Source organism: Anopheles coluzzii, chromosome 3 (genome assembly GCF_943734685.1).
Source record: "Anopheles coluzzii chromosome 3, AcolN3, whole genome shotgun sequence".
NCBI classification, from domain to species: domain Eukaryota; kingdom Metazoa; phylum Arthropoda; class Insecta; order Diptera; family Culicidae; genus Anopheles; species Anopheles coluzzii.
In genome coordinates, this window is record NC_064671.1 from 40,797,997 (window position 1) to 40,818,670 (window position 20,674).

Genomic DNA, 20,674 nt, shown 5'->3' on the forward strand with positions numbered 1-20,674 from the left:
GTCTCTAATGAACGCCACTGCCAGATGTCTTGTTAGCGATCGCAAGCTAGACTAGTTATTCCTGAACCTAAATGCTTTTCATATGGCGAGAAAATGTACGGTGTGCATCGATTAAATTACCGCTAATATAACCCCACCCAAAATTGTTGAACCTTTCCTGAGCTGCATTTGGTGCGGTCAACCGCACGGTGCTGCTATCTAGTGGCAGCGTTTCTCTGTATCACTACCCAAAAACCCACTATTAGATAAGTTGGAATTATCGATAACTGTGACATTGTGGCCACTAAACTATGACATGCTTAGAAGGTATCTGTGGATACGTTGTATAGACTGGTCTGCATTGGGACCTTAGGTACATCGGGACTTAGGGATAATTATCTTTAAAGTTATATTTCTTTAATATACACTAAAAGTTTGCCTTTCAATGTTGCTTCTTCTTTCATTAAATGCATCAAATGAAAAAAGTGTATGCAACATGGTCTTAATTGAACAATAACAATTTCTGTGAAAAATCTTTCTGTAAAATTGACTAATTACATATGTAAGATTTCCGGTTAATATTGTATTTTCACATTAAAATCATTCAATGCATGCGTTATAAAATTAAATTTGCCATTTATTAACCATTAACCATTTGCAAAGTTTGCCAATATCATAAGAATATTTAATATTCTATTAAGAATATTTTAGAAACATTGTCGAAAATAAAAGCATGCCGTAACTCCAGGGAAATGTTACCGTACAACAAGATGATGTAGCGCAAGATGCTTAAGACAAGTGAAATTTACCTATTCACCTGTTATTTTTGATAATCTTAAAGTTAATCCTGATAATCTTAATCAATCTGGGATGAAACAAACTTTTTTTTTCGAATAGACGTACACTCTCCGTTACACATATATATTTCCTTTTTTGTGCCATTGCTTCCAAAGCTAAAAAAAGGATTATTTTCTCTCTAAATTTATCAACAAAAATATAAAAATGATCCGTGCAAAGAAGTAATGATCTAGTAATGATTGTTGTTCCGGAACGCACGTAGGTTCGCCCCGTGTATCAATTAAAACAATCGCAACTAGGATCAACATTTTGAAGCTGGCAGGTATGGTTGCAACCGTCGAAATAAATCGGGACAATTGGATTGTTTGCATGAATCAAAAATTCAAGAACGATTGATTGGACACTTGGACTATAATGAATATGTTGGACCGATCGGACCAATTGAAAAGATATAACAGTTGACAGATAATAGTTCGTTGTAATTTTTTTAGGTGCTTCAATTGTTTTTGTTTTTTTTCTTAATAAAACTGTGTGCAAAGGAAATTATCTCTACTAAATATAAAACTTTAACAAATGGAACTAATAAAAAATTACGCTAGCATTTAGTATGTTCTACTTTTCTAACTGACTAGCTAAAAACTGACTGATTTGAAGACTGTGTAGCTTCAAATAAAAAATGTGTAAATAATCGACAACATAAGGGACGTGGTATATACAAATAACAAGACGCGACACCGTTAGTGGGTTCGTACACTCCCGCAGCAGGCCTTATAACCACATAGTAGTTTTGTAAGCATGGGATAAGTAAGACAGCTATTGATCTTCTTCTTTTTGGCTCAACAACCATTGTCGGTCAAGGCCTGTCTGTACCACTTGTGGGCTTGGCTGGCTTTCAGTGACTTATTGCTTACCCCCCATAGCTGGATAGTCAGTCCTACGTATGGCAGCACGGACTATTTGGGGCTTGAGCTCATGACGGGCATGTTGTTATTACGTCGTACGAGTTGACGACTGAACCACAAGACCGGCTTTTGATACTGCAACTAATTCATATTTCTTGTTAATAAAAGGGTGGTATGTCTCAACCATGAACACAGAAAGCAATAATACAAAAGGCAAACCAAAGGATATTGGCCAAACCCAAAAGTATACCGTCTATGTGCAAATGAGCAAACCAATCATAGTCTTTGGAAACCTTGATTTATTCATTAGGATCATGTGCTAGTTGGTTGTCACCACTGCGTGATACTCATGTTCATTTCAAAAGAAGACGTAATGCCCCTTTACTGAGCATTGTAAGTCGTCCGTTTTACAAGAGACTGACATACCCAATTCCCAAGGAACATAATTTACGCCACCCAGCACTGATGGACAAACCACGTTCGGCACGGACCAGGGATGAAAGCCTACCAAACATTCAGCCGAACAGTGATCACATCCATTGTAGAAGTGGGGTTGGTTCATATCGGGCGTTTCGCACAGGATACAGACCAGTACCGGACAGTACGACACTAAGCGTCATGCCAATTATCAGGTCTGTCAGAGAAATCAGTACACACACGGTCGAATGTTTGTCCAATCGCTGCCGGTATCTCATCTCTCCCCCTCAAGCCAACCGGTCCCGGTTGACACAAAGTGATCAAAATTCATCCGCACGGACCGGTGAAGAGGCACGACACAAATCTTTACCACGGGCAGCAAATCGTTGGTACAAATCAATTCCGTCGGTTGGTGTTTCTCGATGGCTTTGTGTGTTCGTGTGCGGACGTTTTTGTTGATAAGCAACCTTAGTGTGACGTGTGTCTCACGGCGTTAGCCTGTATGGTTCTGCACGCAACGGAGCTTACATGACAATGGGTGATTGCTGCGAACTGTTAGAACCGGTCAGTTAGTCCTGACAGTCGGAAAAGCTTTCGCTGGTGAACGTCAACCATCAAAGGCAGGAAAGGACGATAATCGAATGAAACGCCGGTGCTACTAACAACAAACGCATCAATGCTCTCGTCAACTTGTGTTCAAAAGGACACCCTCAGGCGAGAGGAGCGCATTAAGAGATCCGTGCCATTGCAAGGCATCTGTTTGATGTACAATTTTTGTTTTAGCCAAGCCACAGTAGCTTACATGCCTGGCAGCACGAACACAATCGCTTATTGACGGGTGTAGCCTATGCCGAGGTTCAGTGCCTCCTGGTAGCAGCAAATTTCTCGTCGCACGGGCTCAGGCAACCGGAATCGTAAGCAGCCGCTGAGCCACGGTGGATTCAGCAATCGACATGAAGCAGTTACGTAGAAATAATACAATTTTACCCACCGTATACCATTCGGACAGTTTGGTTGGGCGAGTTGCGCCAGAGTGTTAGAAGCGTTGGACTGCTGAGGAGCTTAGAAAGATTCTTCACAGATTTAGCGCTGTTCGTTGAATTTGTGTGTGTGTGTGTGTGTGTGTGTGTGTGTGTGTGTGTGTGTGTGTGTGTGTATGTGTGTGTGTGTGTATGTGTGTGTGTGTGTGTGTGTGTGTGTGTGTGTGTGTGTGTGTGTGTGTGTGTGTGTGTGTGTGTGTGTGTGTGTGTGTGTGTGTGTGTGTGTGTGTGTGTGTGTGTGTGTGTGTGTGTGTGTGTGTGTGTGTGTGTGTGTGTGTGTGTGTGTGTGTGTTTTCTTCTCCAAGCTTCACGTTCCGAGCTGTTTGCCATGACTTCTGTTACTGAGAATTCGTTTTGTAGCTTCACTAACGCATGCACAAGGCGCACAAGCGCTCAACTACACTATCTTCTTGCCGCTGACAGATATAATACCGATTTATGGGCCATGAAAACGTTTTAAGAGCTTACGGTTTGTACTAAACTCACGTGCATGAAGTGACACACGTCTGCCCGTAGGCTTGTGGCTTCGTACCGATGAATGACTGCGTGTGTTAGTGTGGGCGATCGTGCCGGGTTACGTTCAGTAAATTTTCTTTCAGTACTCTGTCAGAGGAAAAAATTGAGCCTATTGTCGAAGCGGTGCGTTTTTATCCGAAGCGCTTCTTCATTCAATTGCACACCAAAGAAATGAGAAAGTAAACGATGCTAGATGTCTACCACATCCTGCTGCTCTGTTTGTGTATTCCTCTGTTACATCTTTAAACGTTAGTAAAATATGCCGCTTGACTCGTTAAAGCCTCCGACCAGAGAACGATAAAAATGGCGTCCGAAGATCAATCCATCATAACGAAGCAGCTGAAGTAGACAACAAAACCACGTTTTTATGTGAATGTGTCTGTGAGGGTTTTTATGTGTGTGTGTGCGTGAGGGAAAGTCGCCAACACGAGATGTAAACTGCTGTGCGTCACTATCTCTTGTGCCGCATTATTACTTGCTTCCAAGAATTCTTGCGCACCAAAGTTAATGCGTGAGCATTTCGAGCGCAGTGAAACGTTAGATGTCGTTATGCTCACCGTATGCTCGACCCATCAATCAATCGCTTGCTGTCGCCTCTGACCTGTGTGCTAAATTGATGGAACAAATGTTTGTGATTTGTTGTTTCCGTCGGCGCGCGAAACACAGGGCCACCAAATATTTATTAAAATTCCAATTCCTTTCCTTCATCCAAATCGTTCGCCCATTTCCATCTTTCTGCTGGTAGTTGTAGAACAAACTTTTCACATTAATCGAGTGCCAGAGCGCGTAATTAATGCTTCAACTTCATTTAATATTTTTGCGCGCCAACCAGCAGTAAAAAGTAATTGCGTATGCTGGGCACCATCAAATCAAATTGCAATTGCACTGAGCACCGTTAAGTTGATTCTGAAGCGTTTCACTGCCAGATTGAAATCGTTCCTCCCTAGCCTTAGGCGTCGTTCACTTCAACCGAACAGCACAAGTTTTACCTTCCAAGAAATGCTTCCGGTCGTCAGTGTGTACTCTATAGCTTAAGTGCCGAGCTCGAACAGGAAAGGCAAAAGTTACCCGTCAACCTTTCGGGTACAGGCATGATGTAGACAACTCTGCACTTAGATACAGAATACAGGAACCGATGCCGGAAAAATTACTTCCCAATAGCTTTCACCTTACACGGCACTCGACAGCAGTAACCTTGCCTTTACTTTGAAAAGTCAGCCCATAATTACCGTCACAGAGTTTCGTGTAGAAGCAACAAAAAGCTGTTCACTTTGCATCTCGGGAAAGCTGCACCACACCTTCAAACCAATGGTGGCAGCTTATCCCCCAGTAGGGTAAATAGTGTTACACTTTCCCACATCACGTGTTGTTGTAACACATGCATCGGAAATGAGTGAATGAACACTGTTCATGTTTCAGCCGAATCGATTCATGTTTGCTTTTTCCTGGTTATTGTAGCTTCCGCTTTCTAACAAGCTCATATCGCTTGGCTACAATGCGCTCCTCCTACTGTAATCATACGCACCGAATGCGGATTCAATTTCATGCCAGCTTAACAGCTTTCGCGCCCTGCGCAACATCTTGCAGAAGGCGCCACCGGTATACAGGTTTCCGGTTGTATGAAAATTCCGTGTGATTCAACGTGGTACAACCGATTTCACCATCTGGCTCCAAATATTGAATTCTGAGAATCGTGAAACAGCATATCAGGAAGGGCAGAAAAGCGTTCATTACACCTTTAGTAATAATTCCACGAAAAGCAAGGTTAAGTTGCTCAACTAAATTACATCCATTTAACAGCAAACGTACCTTGCTTAAATATACGAATTCCGAGCCCGGACACTCTTTAGTCGTGTAGATTGATGGAAAATCTGCAGCGTATTGCTGCCACTAAATTCGGTTCTCCGGAAAACGACTTGAAGTGCCTGATGAAAGTAATTTTTCGCGGGTCAGTTTCACACACGCTTGACTCTGCTACGAGCTTGTTTGCCGACGCATACTTCCTTTCCTGCTGGTAGCTTCACGATGTAAAATAGGTGTTTTACCACCCGGTACTCCTTTTTTTGCCACACTAAAGAACAACAGCACGGTGTAAGCGAGACAACTCGAAATGCTGTGCACACACCGTGTATGCTTTCACTTCTCTTGGCTTACCCTTAGCACAACCGGTGGCACATCCTTTTGCTCTATGATTTAGCGTAATGCACCACTTCACACTGCTCCACTTTGCCGTGTTGCATCAAACACAGGCACACATGCATGCACACTCACACTTTAACTTTTAAGTAAAAGCACTACGGCAAATCAACGCTTGCAAAAGGACTGCCACTAAACACACAGCTTTCTTGAAGCGAAAAATATGCCCGCGTGTATATACCTTCACATACACACACACGTACTCAAACGGTACCCACTACTAACGCACGCGGGCGTTTGATGAGGAAACCCCTCTCGAACAGGTATCCAAGCACATAAACACAGGCAAACATCCAACCGGCACCAACACACTCACTCGTTTTGCTAAGCACGAAGATTCCCTTTGACGTTACAAAATAGTCGGCACACACGTTATCCTTTCTTTCTCCCCTTTTTTCCGGGGAAAACCCGCCTACCACCGTTGCTTTGCTTCACTTTCGTCTCGTAACGCTTCAATGAAAACACTCTCACAAATAACAGCTGCTGCAGCAACTGGGAATGAAATAAGAACACTGTAAAGGGCTTGTGTGTGGTGCTTTCACTGTGGACGCCGCACTTCAGCGTGTGCGAAATGGTGCGATCGCGCTCGCCAAGGTGGCTGGCCGGATTTCCGGAACGCGTAACTTGAGCCCATCAAGCACTCGTTTAGGAAATCACGGACAAAATGCACAAACGCTCTGCCCCCTTTCTTTCTCACACACCCATACACACTTGACACTGACTCGGTTTAAGCGACAGACACAGCCACAAGCACACAGAATGGGAGTTTTTCGGTCCCTTTCTGTGTCCCAATTCTACTCTAAATGGGGTGTACTTTCTTTTTTTTTTTTGTTCGCTTCCTTCTTTCCGATCTGCGAAATGTTTGTCCGGAAGCGCTATCACACTGCCGCAAAGTACGCCCATTGCGATGAACTTCTATCGTTGTCGTAGCCGTGCCGGGGGAAACCTGGTGGCAACAATCCTTAGCAGCAACTTACGAGCAACCAGTACTAGCTTCTTTTCTTTTTTCTCTTACTCTTTTCTGAAGACTTTTTTGCCAGTATCGAGTTGCCACAGGAAAAAAGCTTTTAAATTCAGCACCCACTTACACACGCACGCTTCTACACACTAGCAAACAGACACAGTAAACCGTATGTAGCGTGTATTCCTGTGCCGTCACTCTTGGATTACACCGCAAAGTTCTACCCTCCGTCGCCCGACTCGGTACTTGAATTGATTTTGAAAATTTAATCCAAAACGAATTGTGAACCATCCGCCTTCGGTAGTTGCGCTGCCGCCAAGAACAAGCTGGTAACAGCTACTCAAAAAGCCACTTGAAACTGCAATCCCTGAAACATGAGATGAGGTGCGAGCGGGAACAAGAGGTCGAAATTTTCAGTGTGTGGCTGAGTGTGTGGGTGTGTATTTATAGATCAACCAGTTTAGGGAAGGTTGGTTGAACGCACTCTATCGAACCTTCATTCAACTACAGATGCACATGATCACAACCAGAGCGGACACACACACACGCACACGCACCCAGAATAAGTACATCGCTTCCCTATCCCGTTGCCGTTTTAATCCGATTTTCGAAACACCGGTTCCGGATCTCTGCCAATCCACTGAAATGGGCCAGGATGTTGGTTTTTTTTTGTTGGTTGAATTCTCACTGCTTTCTGCTTTTAACGCGTGCAACTTCTGGTCGATTGCTTTTTCACAAGCTTTGATAACTACCCACCAGCTGGAGGAGACAAAATCGGTGGCTCTCAACAGAAGACCTGTCAAAGCGACAAAAACTAATAAGCTTAACAATCAAACAGTTTGCTTTTGTTGAGGTTTTCAAGTAAAGCCTTGCATTAGCAACTGCTGTTAAAATAAGCAAACACACTTGCAAAACAATTGTCTTCATCTTTGGAGTATAGCTGATGTTTTTTTTTTATATATTACAGGGATTAAACCTTCGAAGCATGATTATAGCATGATTTTTCCTTTCATAAAAAAACACACAACCACATCTCTTGGCAGGGCAGGGAAGTTTACGATTCCCTAAGGATCGCACTCATCACTTGGGCCCAACTGAACGCCACTCTCAGAAAGCACGATGAACACCTTCACCGGTCGGTTATTATTGCCATTCTGCTACGGACTCCCTGCTGGTCTTTATTCAAGTGACGCCATTGAGCCTCGATTGAACCACTTGCTTTCGAGAAACTTCACCTCGGCACATCATTTCCACATTATTCGCTTCTTTTTGCACAAGACTTTCGGTTTTCACCCTGCTGGTGGAGATTTTTTTTAAATTAAATTTTCTTCACTTTTTGCGGCAGTTTGTACGAAATCAAAAATACACACTGAGACACACTCACACACATCTATAAAAAAGGCTCTCATCCACTACGGACGAAGGTTTGGCTTCAGCAGAGTACGACTGCCACTACGCGTCTTCCCGGCGTTTGTCTGTCAGGATTTGCCGCTGTTTTCGGCTTCCTTCGGAGAGCAAATGGCGAAAGACGCAAGCAATTGGCGTAACGAGCTCTCGTGCGCTTCCAGCCTCGATTTGGTGAAACCTTTCATACCGTGTGGACTCTTAACTCAGGCCGGAAAGCACTGCAGGCGGATTGTTGAGGAGAGGAAAAAGGAAGCAAGCAAAAAACGATAAGGAGCCACTTGGAGCAGAAAAATAAATAATACTACGATATCGAAACACTTGTGCACTTGTGGGGGCGATTTCTTCTTTGGGTACAATTTGGCCTCCCTTCAGCAACCAAACTTCCTTGTCACGTTGCGGTTGTGACACGTGCGTGTCACCCTTCTCCTGTCTGCTCACTGAATATTTCCAGCATTGTGTACTGCAAATTCACTCGAAGCGAAGACTCTTTTGCTTCTCGTTGTTTTGCTTCTTATTGCACGTTTCACTTCTCGTTTCTAACACAACACGCCCACCTTCAATCCAGCACCTACCACTAGAGCCAGCGGGCTAAATTGCACGGGGCATGCAGGGAAAATGCTTATTTTTTTCACAGAACTTTCACAGCAAACCACACAGCGTGTGTCGTTTCGCACGCCAGAAGAAAGCACTCGCGCGATAAAAGGGTACGCCCGTTTTTGTGCGGCTGTCGGGAAAAAACCATACGTCACAGAATCCGGCAAGTAACTGAACGGCAAACGGGATGCTGCTGGAAGTTTGCCGAACCAGGGAAGTTCGTGTTTTGTGTCGTCCTGTCGTCCAAACCTCCTGCTTCACCCCTCACTGGAAAGTTTCCGGCAGGCGGAGAGACCTGAAAACTTCCAGCCCAGATACAATGCCTCGTACGGGCCGAGCGGGTGTTTTGCTCGTTTGCTCGGCTGGGATGGTGCGTGTGTTGAGTCGGCGCACTGAGTCGGTTCCCCTTTTCGTGCCAGTTTCGCCTACTAGCATTGGAAGCGGCACAATTTCCCCTACGGTGCACAAACAGACGGAAAAGCTTTCCGAACACTGCCCTACCCTACGCTGCTGTAGATAACTGGCAATGTCCACCGTACGGAAGAAGCTTTTCCCTGTCCTGCTTTTCGTGCGCTGCGCTGCTGATATTTCTATCCTAGTGTACAGTCGTCCCTGTTGAGTGCGTCAGTATGGTTTTCCTTCGTTTAAGCGAGGTTCCGGGATGCCACCGCTGCCTCCGGCTGCCCCCGCGCCAGCAGGTTCATTACTATTTGTACAGCAAATTATCATCAATCACGCCCGGTTGACGTTTTGTTGGCATTTAAATTATGCTCAAGCTACTTACATAAGTACGATTGTGAAATAAAAAAGAAGAACAAATTGACATTCTCAAATTATGATCGCTTTTTTACTGGCGGTTATTAAATGCCACAAATTTGCTGACAGGCATGTAAGCCACAATGTAAACCATCTGCAAATGAAGATGCAAATATATTGTAGGGTAATTTGAGTTTGATTAAAATAATACACATGAATGGTTTGTTTTTTAACAAACAAATAATTTGATTATTTTATTTCAATCATTCTAACGCTATCGTTCCAGTTCTTTCAAATGACCGCTGTCATCATTTTGTCAAAGCGTATATGATACCTGTAGAACCCAACCCACGTACCTACAATGCAAACAAAGCAACCGCAAATGCTGCTGTTTGCACGCATTCGGTTTTGAGAGTACAACAACCATGACCAGTAGCGAGCATCCAGCCGATTTTCGCAATGGTCCACAGTGTATAGCATGTGGTATGCAACGAGTGGTTTCTATTCATCCGACACCTAATGATCACTATCAATGGGCTAATTTTCCGCTCAATGTCAGCTATTCAACTCCACCGAGTGGATTTTCAATAATGAGACTAACAAGAAAAACACAAGGTAAAACGAAAACAATAGAAAACGCGAGAATAGGAAATCCTTTTCCATCGAATCAGAATGCATATCCACGATTTTCAATAGGGGGAAGAGGTTTGCAGCACTGTACACGGATAATGCCATCGCTCCATAATACAGATCTTGAAACTCTTGACTGCGTTATGGTCCACAAGGGGTAAAAAACTAAGGGAAAAAGGAGAGGGAGAGAAAAAAAAGAGAGAGATAGAGAGAGAGAGAGAGAGAGAGAGACCGATATGGTAAGTTTCAAGCTTCAGAATTTCTTCATGACTATAGCACCTGCACCGTGAACGTGCATTAATTTTTAATTCCTATTTTTGCTTCTGTACTTCCTTTTTCCATACTCTACATCTACATCATTTCCTTATCGGTGGCTATGTGTATGAGTGTACAAACTGTGGGGTGGAACATCATACTTGGTTGTTCGTTCGTTTGTTGCAATCCGCCCGACATGCTGCTTGTCGTCCAATTCTACGACGGTATTTACACGCCAAAGCATAAACCGCCCCCCTGGGAAGGGGTGTATATGCTTCAAGGATAGCACAACCACAACCACCGGAAAGCGTCATTCAAATGCAAACGTGCATTTTTATGCCCGGCCAAAAACTACATTCCCATCGGAACACGTCCGCCTCGCTACATCTCATGGGCGTGATTTGCTTCCCCGTTCAGGGATGTCCTTGGAGAGAGAGAGAGAGGCTGTAGTTGCATGCTGCTGCAAACTGCATTTTGCGTCTTTTTTTCTATTTCAATGACTTTATTCATGGGAAAAATTATCTAAAACCTGCCCCACCAGATCGCGGCCGCTTTGGCGGGCAAAGAGAAAACCAAATACGGTTTCCACTTTCCAGCCAGCCGAGCAGGCGGTTCATTGCGGCAGATCTCATTTGCTTCATTTTTCCGTCCAGCGTCTCAAAGCTCCAACCATCGCTCGAAGCAGCACAAACAACAACGGCCCGAACGAAAAAAAAACTCCTGCTTGATTACGGGATAAAACATTTGCGTTTCGCGCCAACGGTTCCATTTCGTGTGATGATTCTCGTAAAGAAAATGAGGATGGCCGGTGCACGTGGCGCACACGTCCATTGCGTCGCGGACGCGCGGCTGCCGGGTGCGGGCAAGCGATCGGGACGGAAAATACGTGATGATGAAAAAACAAATATCTACAGGGCGTATAAACATACCCACGCTTCCACACAAACAAACACACACACACACACACACACACACACACACACACACACACACACACACACACACATATCTGCGCACGCGAATGACGCCCATGCCAAGTGTTGGACGCTGCAGCTTCCTTATCCTGTGGGAATTTGTTTTCGGTGCCATTTTGCGTGCTACTGCACAGCGCTGAGCAGTAGGGTGGGGGACGCACCGGAGAAGAGAACGTTAATGAACATACGGCATCGTTGTCGTTTTATGCTGGAGAGTCCAGCACCAGCTCCAGCACGGAGCTTCTTGCCATCCGGCATACCATCATCTTGCCGCGCTACTTCTTGAACACTTGCGGTGCTAAGCTTCTCTATCTGCCCCATCCACATGTCCGTTCGTTCGGTGCGGAATGGAAGAAGGTTCGGTCGGAAAAAATGTTCCCACGTGCATTCGCTTCCACCACCTTTCCCAGGCAGCATCGGTAGCGAATGCGGGATGTGAAATTAAAACGCTTTATTGTTATGGTAATCGGAGGAATGTTGATGCCCGCCTAGCAAGCGTAAATGCGACGAAGCAGGCGTAATTTTCATGCCACAAACCATTACGTTGATTTGTTCACACAAATCTTGGCGCACCATTTACCCGGGGCGACCGTTGTCCAGCGAGTGGTGCTGTGCTTTTACCGGCAGTCTCATGTGCAGGAAATGGAAGAATGGAGACTAACTTTTTTTTCTTGTTCCTGTGTCACTCTTTTTTGTCTTGTTTTACGAAGCAAACTGTCACAGGGCGTCTCGAGAGAAACTTTTCCAAACCACTGTTTTTACGACTGTCTCCGGCGGCTAGTTTGCAAAACTGTGAGCACTGCGATTGTCATATTCGATAACAAAAATATTAACCCAATGGTTTCGCCGAGCTGGGCACGATGGGTGCACGAAAACTTCTTTGCATTTAATTTATGACCAACAAAAACACCGAGCTGTGAAGATCTTTGCCAAAATCTTGCCTTGTCTGCGAATTGAAAATTATAGATTTTGCATATTTTTGAGTGCGACTCGTCTGGGCAAGTTCTCATTGGCATTGAATTTATTTGACTAAGTGTTAGTTTATATTTAATAATGGTTCAAATTGATCTTTTTTATCTATTTATTAGGATTTCTGATACCACACGACAACTGTCGTGATTTTGTTTTAAAAAAATGAATAAAATTATTCATTTGGTGATGCACCCTTATTCAGAGTTTCATGTAAAATGCATAGCAAAGTCATTAATGTTATTTTTAATATCACGTTTTTCAGCCAAAATATATCGACATACACGGAGCTTTTCCATAAAATTATGTAGTTTGACGTACATTTTTATTAATTTCAAATCATTCCCACGACAAACAATACCAAATTTTGAGCAAATAGAATACATTTGCTTTCTTTATTTCCTTCAAAAAATATTTTTCTATTTGTGAGATCGATTCCTTTAGTAGTAAATAATCCACATGACCTTTTTATTCTACACTTAAAAACAACTAAAATCTTTTTTTAAAGAAATAATTTTGAAGAAAACCAGAATTGCAAATTTTTTGTTTACTATAATTATTGACGGTAATCCGGGTCAGTGGATCAATATTTTTTTTTACAGATTTATACTTGACCAAGAGTAGATTTTAGACCAGTTCCAAATTAAAATCCGAAAAATTAAATCCGAAATAATAATGGTGAAGCAACCCTGACCTAGAAAAGTTTACCAAACACAAACCTATTCACTCTCCTTTTGCTCCCATTTACTAATTAAAAACGAATACTAATTTCCTACCCATCACTACCTTCCCGCTACGGGGACACTGCGACATTATCTTACGGTTTCCGTCACTCGTTAAGGTTCAGATAATTGCTCTACACCGCATCTTTGTGTAGCTTTCGTCGGGCTATGGCTGTTTCTAAGGGTTTTTTTTGGTATGTGTAAACTCTAGCCAACATATCCACTGCCCATTTGCTGTCGTTGCTACCCAAAGCCGTTAAAATAAATCCGGTATGGTTTTTACCCTAGCGTCTGGCGACAAGAAAAAAAAAGATCAGTAAAAACAAAAATAAGCCAACTCTAACAAACGACACGAAGAAAACGCTTCTCAAAAGCCATTACACCTAATCTGGCAAACTTTTTCAGTTTTTTTTGACTACTATTAAGTTTTTGTGTGTTTCGGTTTAAGGTTTTCAGCTTGTCCACACAGCCCTTGGGGCAATGTGCTTCCCAAACGCGCACCGTTGCAGTTGACCATTGGCTTTTTTCTCCATTCAGAAAGCTCAAGACTTTGAAGCAAAAGATATCCTGGTACCCTACCGCTCTGTTAGTATAGAAACCCGGATTTGCTTTTTTATTTCTTTCCTTTGCAAACAACCTAGTGCCTCTGGTGGGGCACTAAATAGTAAAACAGAGCAACACACAGAGACACACTTTCGCACACTGTTTCGTTCACACTGAATGAGAATCAGCAACGATGGAGGAGCGGTTGGAGTGGTAATTTTAGTTTCTGACCACGCTAACAAGCGGCAAACAAATGACCCTGGGGCACCGTAGCTCACCTGAGTGCCAACGAGGGATTTTACGACACCCTCTGTCTGCTGAATGCTCTCTGGTAGCGAATGTCCTGCATATTGTATCGAATCTTCGAGGCCGGCTAGTGTGGTAGAAGAAACAGATCGCAGAGAGGAAGAAGCATCAAGAAAACTAAAAACAAACCAAAAAAAGACTTCGGAAAGAAGCAAAACTGATACTTCACGAGTTTTTGTACAAACAGAAAAGAAGAAAAGACAAAAAATCTAAGAACAAACGAGCAAACTGAAAGCAAATGAAAAGTGAACCACACCAGTACGCCACACATGGGCAATCAGACATGAAACACGATCAACAACCAAAAAAAAAATGAATAAACCTAGAAAAAAGAGAATACTAACAGCATCCGAACACGGAGACACTCTAGCGAGCGTTAGCACATTTTAAATTATTTTCAAATTTAAATTTTTAATGTCCCCCAGGGGAACGATTGCGATGCCGGCATTTTCTACCCTAGTACGAGGGGCGAACACGGGGTAACATTGCTCGCCACTCCCGCTGGAAAGCTTCTGTGTGCAGCGCAACACGCTCTCTGAAAGCTTTAATAATGTCATTAATATTATCATCGCCATTTGTCGCGGCATGTGCGACGCTGGTCGTTTTGTTCTCATCGTCCTTTCCCGCCCAACGGAAAATGGTGGCATCGGGTGAAGGCACCCCGGGGAAATCTTTCGTGTCCGGATTTTCTACCAGGCGAAGTTTAAAGCCCGGCAACAAGCGACGAAACAATCGAGGAAGGAAGGGACACTCTTGGTAAGGGAGCTTGGCGTCACAGGGCTCTAACGGTCTACTAGCAATTAGGCAGCATAGTTTTGCTTCACCGAGCTCCGGGAGTGTCCACACGGGCTCGTTAAGGTGCCAGCTTGGCACGTCGAATGTAAGGCTCATCCGCCGATTAGCTTCCAGTCCGAGGCCCGGGTCTACAATAGCCAATGTTGCGCTATGCGGCTACCAGCACACCCCTGCAATGTTTGTCGGGTTTTCCCTCCATGCGGGGAGATCCAGCGTCGTTAAGATAATAGCCCGAAGGACGGTGGAAACATTTAAGACGATACTTTATATCAATTATTACATCCGCAAGCGCTGCAGAGAGCGGCCACCCGAACGCTAGATGAGCTTTTCCAACCCTTGTGCTTTCTCGCAGTAATCTTGAATGCTCGAGAAATGCTGAGATAAAGCTGGCAGGCAGAGAAGGAGCCATCAGTTTTTTGTGTAAGAGTGCGTATTTGTGTGAGTGTGGTCAAACTAAAACTCAGCTTCTTGTCCTCCAACTGGAAAAAGTCTGTCAATTTCTCAAGCACAGTCACGCACACACTAAACAACGAGCACGAAAAGTTCTTCAGCTCGTTGTGTGAACGTTGTGCAAAGCTCGTGCAAACCTTTCCTCAACCTTTCCTCGAGAGTAAGGATTCGAACAAAAGCACCGAGCACCAATTACGCCCTTTTGCACCCCATGGGATGAAGGTTATTAAATTGAAAATTAATTATCCTCCCGTAACAGGTGTTTGCTGAAGTCAATCAAAAGTTAGCATAAACACAGCACGGCGAACCACGATCCGCATTACGCTCGCTTCTTACCCCCTCAAGAAGGGCGATAATCGAGACAACGCAGAGCCTTACCGGTTAAGTAGAGGCTATTGGGTGGGGAGGGAAGGAGAGCGTTTCGATGTTATAGAGTGCGAGCGCTATCCGAGCGGTAACGAGACCGGTAGCCATTGTAAGCTTTCAAGCGAAACCATCAATAGGCTTTACCGTCTGGTTAGACCATGGATAACCCAAATGCTAAACAAGGACAAAGGCTGAGAGGTTGCGTGTGTGTGTGTGTGTGTGTGTGTGAGAGAGAGAGAGAGAGCAAGAGATAGAGAGAGAGAGAGAATGAGAGGGAGCACATCTAGCCAAGATCGGTGGATCGTAATGATGATTTGTACTAAATAGATACAAGTCGACTAAGGAAAACCGTAATGAAAAGCTGTGCACTTTGTGTAATGTTTCCCCTGAATAGGGTCGTCGTCCGCAAGCGTAGCTTTTCTTTTGTTTGTTTTTGGTTGGGCCGTTTTTCTTTAGATTTTTTGTTCAAAGCAACTCGACAGCATGCTCGTTTAGTTCAGTCTATGTACCTTGTACTAGGTCGTTTCTCATAATTTGTATACAAGTAAATGAGCATGGTAGAACATCATGAACAGTACATTTTGAGCGTATGCTATTGATTCGATGCAAACTGCAGTGCAAACTAGCATAATGCAAGCATCTTTCAGAGGTTTCAGCTGCATATTTTTTTCAAAATACTCTAATTTGGTGATAGATAGGAAACAGTGCAATAGGTAGCAACCTTGCCAACCTATTTTGCTTTATTTTTAAATTATTTTAAACAGTTCAATTATTTTCGATATACTAACATGGATTTTATGAAGATATTCAATGAAAAACATAGTCAATGGCTCTTTTTGATTATAATTCTTTGAGTTTGGTATTTGTCTTTAAGTCTTAAATTCCTCAAAATGCATACACCTGTTGCACAATTAGTGTAAGCCATGTAAGTTGAAGCTTCTCTTTTATTGCAATCTTCTGATGTTGCATGATTTCGATATCAATGTAAACTAAATAGAATAATTTCTCTTCTACTTACTTAATTAGGCAAAGTACTTAAAGAAGTATAATTAATTCTCTTCTTCTTAAAGAAGTATAATTATTTCTTTAAAGCTTAGAATACTGAAAAATATACACCTGTTCAACTACTTTTATTGATTTTCGAAAATAATACACAAATTCTTAAACCTTCAAATTGAACCAAATTTCTATGAACGAAAATATAAACAAACATAGCTCTGCCGAACCATTGCCATATTTCGTTGCTAACTATTAATTATTTATTCAAACCACCCAAAGCCCAAAGCTTTTGTTTTGATATTCCTAGAGGTCAATTTCCACAAAGAGCACAACCACTGCAACTGAAAACGAAAACATTCCGCCCGGTCACGAAAATCCTTCAGCTTCACTTTCCTAATGAATGAAACATTTAGCCACTCAAGTGCCAATCACATCAATTTGCCAAACCCGCACGAGGGAAACTCATTCGGTTCGATCTAAACTGTCCCATGGGGATGGAACCCCCTCCCTCACCACCCCACAGCAATTTGTACCACCTCCCGGTGGACTTAATCATTACCGGGTACGGTAATGTCTTTATATGCACTCCGACGTCCCATCGGTGGCCAATCGAATACGCCATCAAATATCCTTTATCGTGTCAAGTGACCACCGATACGCCACAAAGCAAAGGGTTTCAGTTTTGGGAAGGTTTGTGTTCGTTCCTAGGAAATCTGAAACCGACCCTCACTGGCTCCCCAATCCCTCCCCCTTCCCCAGACTTTACGTTGACCATGGCGGAACCTTCAATCTTTCAATCCTAGTCGAAATCCTTTCAACTTGATAAATATTCATGAACATCAGCAAACAGCACCCAGGAGCTCCTGGCATGGTACCGGGCCTGCCGCTTAAACCGGCTTTGATCGGGAAAGATTGTGCGAGAAATACGGCACACATACCGGATGGTAGAACAGACGGCAAAACAAAAGAACATGTCCCCTTTTGCATGAACCTGGACGGGACATCTTTCTCGATTCCGGGGACAGTTCTAATTGCTTCAGAAATCCTGACTCGTGCGAGGCAACATGGCTCCTGTCTGCCAGTTATGGTTCTTTAATTTTGTTTCCACCATTTCTACCGCCAGCTGAGATCGACGCTTGAGCGCACACAATCACAAGCACACCCAGAAAAGGTGCCTGACCATGCAGTGAACTGGGTCAAACGATCTCAAATACACCTACATGGGTGGGAAAACCCCGGATACACAACGGAAAGCAAAACCCTTTCTCTCTGGGCTCACTCAATCGCTCGGTCGCTCTTTTTTTTGCACAATTCCTACCACGGGAAAATCGGAAGCGCAAGTTTAAAGTCTAATCAAAATTTGCATCGGCAATCGGATCGACATCCCGGTTCCGGCATCGCTCCAAAAAAGCCACCACCCTGGTCAAAACAAAACGAAATGAAAAAATAGGGAAAACAAAACGAATCGGAAACGATGATGAAATTTTCCGCAGGCTGACTGGCAGCGCTTCACAATCACTGCGCTTGACAAAGGATGGAACGGGAAAATCTAACCGCTTTCCCGTTCCCATTTTCCTTGTCCTGCCGCCATCACACGAAGAGTCGGACGCAAAACTCGTTGTTGGTTTGGTGTTGTTTTATTCCGTGTGATTCAGACTGCATCAGACAATCGGTGGAGAAGACAAGTAAGGGAAGGGTGTACACTTGCTCGAGAGCAGCACGAAAGAGGTGGTTAGAGCGATGAATGAAGGGTAAAATGGAGAGGAAATTTCAAGGAACGAATATTACGGTTGAGCTGAAGTGCACTATCGTTCCATAAAGGCTAGATATTTCGGTTTGCCGGAATGGATTGAAATAACCACCATCGGTGTATATTGCTGTATATGAGCGTGTGTGTGGGAGAGGAAAACCAGAAAAGAATGAGAGAAAATATGAGTGATGACGAGATAGTTGCAATGCATAAGACAAATAAACAATACTCAATCGTTGTGTGAAAGCAGAAAACCTTTTCCACCCCGCATGTCGCATCTGCGACATGTCGTCTCAGCTGGCGAGCTTTAGGAGATGATACATGCCTTCCTTCCTCCGACTGGAACACTCCAAACCCGCTGCACACTTTAGCACGCAAAGCAAAGTGTTCATTCGTTACCGATATCTGCCTTTGGCGTTAAACCGGAAAAGTGATTGCGTTGGCTTTACGGGAAAAAGCTACCGCAACCGAATGTGTCACCGTCAAGGAGGGCGGAAAAGCCGTGGCAGCAGTAGTAGCATCACCACCACCACCACCACCACTACTACCACTACCACCACCACTACCACCACCACCAACAATCACCCACAGGCGTATGGAAGAGATTGGCGATGGAACAGGAAAAAGGAGAAGGTTAACAGAAGAAGGATAAAATAGATAACACTACTCGGGAAAAACTCTTCACCATTGGTTTGTGTGTGAGAAACGGCGACAGCATAGTGCTTGTGTGCAACAACAACAAACACACACACACACATACACACAGTCATATACGCACGCAGAACAAACGAGAGTCGAGAATCGGCTTAATAATAAAGCTATAAAATATTCGTTTCATTTATGCAATAAAAGCTTATAGTTTGAATAGGAAAATAGGACTGTGTTCTGCAACTCAGGCGCTGCATCAGCCACCAGGAGGCAGACCCCGTACCACGTCAAAGAAAAGCATAATCTATCGGTCTCATTCTCTCTCTCCACTCTCTCTATCGCCTACACGTCGTATAGTCCGGAACAGCAGAACGTCAACCATATGATAGTGTTGCGACAACACTTCGATAGAGCGAAACCGGAAAGACGGTGGACGGCCGTTGGTTGTGCCTTCCGCCATTCAGAGCTTCTCTCCACCCATCGCCATCTGCTTCCACGTGGTGAAAGGCAGTGAGAGGAGTAAAAAATAATTAAACTCAAACGTGCATTTTATATGAATGCCACTTTTCGGAAAGCTTTCCACAAGTTTCCGCCATTCCCAGATGATGTTGCGAGGAAAAGAAGCACTGGTAGTGGCGGAAAAATCAAGCAATAAAAAGTATCACGTTTATTATTGCACTGGGTACTCTTTTTGTTTTGGTTTGCATCTGTCACGAAAAGTGGATCAGCTTTTCCCTCCAAACTGGATTTTGCTGATTGTTGCAGTGTAGCAGTGTTCTGCACACGGTGAGGCGAGAAAATGCAGCCGACTTGGGAAAGAACAATAATCGAACATTGCATAAAAGTAACGTCCATGTGGCTCTGGGGCAGTACCAGGAAATGAGTGAGTGTATTTATTTTACCGGGATATTTTTATTGCCTACTGGCACTGGGCCGGGCACTGTGTATATTTTTGATAATCTTCCAATAGAACGCGCAATTATTGTTCGTCAATTTGAGGGTTTAATTTATACGAGCGACACTGGAAAGATCGTTACCGTCATCAGCTTTGCTAATGATTCTTAAGCCCAAAAATCAAAAACCGGTAACTCACAGTAACACTGTGTACAAAATAAGTGGCACAGCATGCAAATTGACTCGCTTGCTGATATTCGCGAAAGTGTGTCATGGTAGAAAGAGAGAGAGAGAGAGAGAGAGAGATAAAGAGAGAAAAGACAAAAACGAGTATGACACGCCAATTCATAATTCGTCGTTGTTTATGATGTGCCACCAATGTGAAAGTATTATCATAAAAAATGCACCATTTAGTGCTTCTAGAAATATGTAGCTCGTAAAGGCTCACGAAATATTCTATGGGCATTGCTGCGAGCTTCTTATACGACCCAATTTTGGACCCAACATCGTTAAATTTAAAAACGATATAGCGTTTGTCTGATTGTTGTAGCTGTTTGATGGAGTATTGCTAATTATTGACTTTGCTTTCTTCTTCTTCTGCTATTTGGCTTAACGTTCTACGTCTGGACATGTCGCCTAATATAGGATTTCGAATTTCTTAATTCAATACCATGCAGCTGGATAGTCAGTCCTTACTACTGTTTAAGGTCCATTCTAGATTTGAAACCACGGCAGGCATGCTATTGAGTCGTACGACTGTACTCAATACTGTGTGTATTGAGGAGACGACTGTACCACGGGACCGCC

General features: G+C 43.6%; 1 protein-coding gene across 1 annotated transcript in view; it reads right to left on the minus strand.

Moving 5' to 3' along the window:
• LOC120956524 (neural-cadherin-like) overlaps positions 1-9,552 on the minus strand; it is a 285,145-nt gene extending 275,593 nt beyond the window's left edge. The window contains exons 1-2 of the mRNA XM_049609789.1: positions 8,789-9,552; positions 5,462-6,340 (exon numbers count right to left, since the gene is read on the minus strand). The gene's annotated coding sequence lies outside the window, so the exon portion shown is untranslated. The remainder of the gene's footprint in view (positions 1-5,461; positions 6,341-8,788) is intronic.
• Positions 9,553-20,674: the final 11,122 nt, after the last annotated feature.